At 60.5% G+C, this 3,935-nt stretch overlaps 1 pseudogene; it reads right to left on the reverse strand.

The window, feature by feature from the left end:
* Positions 1-696: 696 nt before the first annotated feature.
* LOC144801216 (18S ribosomal RNA) lies at positions 697-1,729 on the reverse strand (annotated as a pseudogene).
* Positions 1,730-3,935: the final 2,206 nt, after the last annotated feature.

Consider the following 3,935-nt stretch of genomic DNA (forward strand, 5'->3'; position numbering starts at 1 on the left):
TACGATGTAATGGCCGCGATGCTAACTGTCGCGATAGCATTGTTACCGATGGATCGTCATACAACCATAACCCCCTTACGGTACTTGCTGGCTATCGGTCCCGTGCCCGTATTTAGCCTTAGATGAAGTTTACCACCCGTTTTGAGCTGCATTCTCAAGCAACCCGACTTCGAGAAGACCCGATCCCGGTGCGCTGGGGGCCGCTACCGGCCTAACACCGTCCGCTGGGTGAGCCTCGATCAGAAGGACTTGGGCCCCCTGAGTGCCGCAGGGAAGTCGGTCTTCTGTACGCCACTTTTCCCGCGCTGACCGCCGGGCAGGTATACTGCACTGGGCTCTTCCCTCCTCACTCGCCGTTACAGGGGGAATCCTGGTTTGTTTACTTTCCTCTGCTTAGTAATATGCTTAAATTCAGCGGGTCGCCACGTCAGATCTGAGGTCGTAGTTGGAAGAATGACACTGGAGCGTCAAAGGGGGTTGCCAGGGAAGGCCAGGCCCCCCTGCCGGAGCAGGGGGGCCTGGGGTCCCAGCAGCATGCGCTCTCTTTTCCCAAATCCTATCTGGAAGGGTTTTGCCCTCCACAGGAAGCCGGCCACGGAGGTGGGCGCCCAAGACTTGTGCGCAAGGGAAGCCGGTGGGACAACACAGGCAGCCACACACGGCAATCAGCCAGGTGCCCCAGGACGGGTCCCGGGGCAGACCAGTCGCCAGGCCCCCTTCCTCGGGGTATTTGATCGTCTTCGAACCTCCGACTTTCATTCTTGATTAATGAAAACATTCCTGGCAAATGCTTTGGCTTTGCTTCGTCTTGCGCCAGTCCAAGAATATCACCTCTAGTGGCACAATACGAATGCCCCTGGCCGTCCCTCTTAATAATGGCCCCAGTTCCGAAAACCAACAAAATAGAACCGGAGTCCTATTCCATTATTCCTAGCTGAAGTATTCCGTCAACCGGCCTGCTTTGAACACTCTAATTTTTTCAAAGTAAATGCTTTGGACCAGGACAGTCAGTCAAGAGCATCAAGGGGGCGCCGAGAGGCTGGGGCTGGGACAGGCGGTAGATCGTCTCGCGGACGACTGCCAGCTCGATCCGAAGATCCAACTACGAGCTTTGCAACTGCAGCAACTTTAATATATGCTATTCGAGTTGGAATTACAGCGGCTGCTGGCATCAGACTTGCCCTCCAATGGATCCTCGTTAAAGGATTTAAAGTGTACTCATTCCAATTATAGGGCCTCGAAAGAGTCCTGTATTGTTATTTTTCATCACTACCTCCCTAAGTCAGGAGTGGGTAATTTGCGCACCTGCTGCCTTCCTTGGATGTGGTAGCCGTTTCTCAGGCTCCCTCTATGGAATCGAACCCTGATTCCCCGTTACCCGTGGTCACCATGGTAGGCACAGAAAGTAACATCGAAAGTTGATAGGGCAGACATCCGAATGTATCGTCGCCGTCATGGGAATGTGCGATCGGCCCGAGGTTATCTAGAGTCACCAAAGCGGCAGGGCGAGCCCGGATTGGTCGTGGTCTGATAAATGCACAGATCCCAGGAGGTCAGCGCTCGTCAGCATGTACTAGTTCTAGGATTACCACAGTTATCCAAGTAACAGATGGAGCGATCAAAGGAACCATAACTGATTTAATGAGCCATTCGCAGTTTCACTGTGTGTACTTACACGTGCATGGCTTAATCTTTGAGACAAGCATATGCTACTGGCAGGTTCAACCAGGTAGCCGCACCTGATGACGTGGTGGAGGCTGAGTGCCCATCTCCCTGACCGGCAACCTTCATGCACCCCCTCCATCTCTTGGGAGCCTGCCAGGGGAAGGAGCCCGCCCACCTGGGCGGGAGGGCTCTCTGGAGGGGTGTGGAGCGGTGCGGTCGCATGGGCACCGGCGGGCCCAGCCATCTCCCCCAGGAGGGAGAGGCAGGCCGAGGCGCAGCCTGAGCGAGACGCAGGTGTGCCAGAGCCTGGCGGCGGCGGAACCCCTCGGAATGATTGTTCCAAGATGCTGTGGAAACATGCTGGGCGGAGATGGGTGATGGCGTGGCACACAGGTCCCACAGACCTGCTGGCCAGGCAGCATCTGAGGGCCTGATGCCATCTGACCCCTTCCACTCGGGTCAGACCACGGGGGGCATGAGCTGCCGGGGCCGCTCAGCCTTCGCTCTGCTTAGTAGAGTGAACGACCTACCGCCATGCGGCAGGCCCTCCCTCGAATCAGATGGTCCATGCGGGTTGGAAGCTCTGTGCTTGAAACAACAGCCGAGGCTGGCCGAGCAGTCCATCCCTAACGGCCCGAGAGTGCCCAATTGATCAGAATACAGCCAGGGCATCCCCTGGCAGGTCACCCTGCGCAGGGAGTATGCTGGGTTAGCATCCTCTGCCTGACTGCTGCTGGGGCAAGCAGACTCAGAGAAAAAGGACCATCAGAAAGGGGCCCGAGAGGCAGGTGTATACCCAGGCCCCTGACGACCCCGGCGGGCGGGCCCCTGGGTGCTGCCTTCCCCCATCTCTGCATCGCTGGACCTCACAGAGGTCTGCCCGGGCAAACTCAGAGAAAAAGGACTATCAACAGGGGTTGAGAAACAGGTGCATACCCAGGCCCTGGGGGCCTTGGCGGGCGGGCCCGGGTGCCACCTTCCCCTATCTCAGCTTTGCCGGACCTCACGTAGGTCTGCCTTAGCAAACTCGGAGATAAAGGACCATCGGGAAGGGGCTGGGAGGCAGTTGGGTACCCGGGCCCCTGGGGCCCCGGCGGGCAGGCCCGGGTGCTGTCTTCCCCGTCTCAGCATCGCCAGACCTCACGGAGGTATGCCTGAGCAAACTCGGAGAAAAAGGACCAACAGCAAGGGCCTGAGAGGCAGGAGCGTACCCAGGCCCCTGGGGGCCCCGGCAGGCGGGCCTGGGTTCTTCCTTCCCCTGATTCAGAATCGCCGGACCTCACGGAGGTCCGACTGACCCTCTCCCTAGTAATTCATAGGAAAACTACCCCCCTTTCTTGTAATCCGTGCATACGAGGTGACAGAGGGGACACAAGGTGCGAAAGTACACGACCTCCTGGAGCCCTCACTGGGATCTGGGAGGCAAATGGCACCTCATCGGGACTTCCAGGGAAGTTCGGCCATCTGGTTGCCCCATAGGAAAGCATTGCGGGTGACCAGATGCCCGAGGGGATCTGGGCGACCAGATGTCCGAGGGGATCTGGGTGACCAGATGGCCGGGAACGAAAGGGAAGCCATCTGGACACTCTGCACCCCAACGAAGAAGTGAGCGGGCGCCGGGGCATGGTGGACCGGAGGCCCAGGGCCCCAGCCATGGAAGCTACAAGGGGGACCCGACAGGCCCTCTGACCCGGGGACCGTGGACACCTTGAGAAGCAGGGGAGGCCAGCATGGGACCGATGGACCCCTTTCCTGAGCCCTTGGTGGAGCAGCAGCCCGGGGGCAGGGCCCAGGGCCTGAGCACCCGACCTGGGGCCCGGCCGTGCAATTGGACCCAGCCAGGGCTTCCAGGCCCGGAGGCGCAGGGAACGCCTCCCCGGGCTCTCCGCACCGCGTCCCGGGCACCCTACCACATAGCAGGACCCAGGACGGAGCCTGAGGTGGGGAGGCTGCCCTCCCCGGGACCCTCAAGAGCCCCGGCAGGAGCTCCTGAACCCAGCCAAGCAAGGGGAGGCTGCCCGGGCAGAACAGAACCCCGACACGGGTCTTTGGCAGTGCAGCAGGCATGGGGAAGGGGCCCAGGGCCGGAGCACCTGACCCAGGGCCCGGCCGGGCCCCTCGACCCAGCCGAGGTTCCCTGGCCCAGAGACGCAGGGGAAGCCTAACCGGGCCCGCCGAACACCATCCCGGGTACCCTGCCACATGGCAGGTCCAAGGACGGAGCCCGGGGTGGGGAGGCCACCCTCCCCAGGGCCCTCAGGGGCCCCGGA

The sequence above is a fragment of the Lissotriton helveticus genome, chromosome 12 (genome assembly GCF_964261635.1).
Source record: "Lissotriton helveticus chromosome 12, aLisHel1.1, whole genome shotgun sequence".
In the NCBI taxonomy this organism is placed as follows: Eukaryota; Metazoa; Chordata; class Amphibia; order Caudata; family Salamandridae; genus Lissotriton; species Lissotriton helveticus.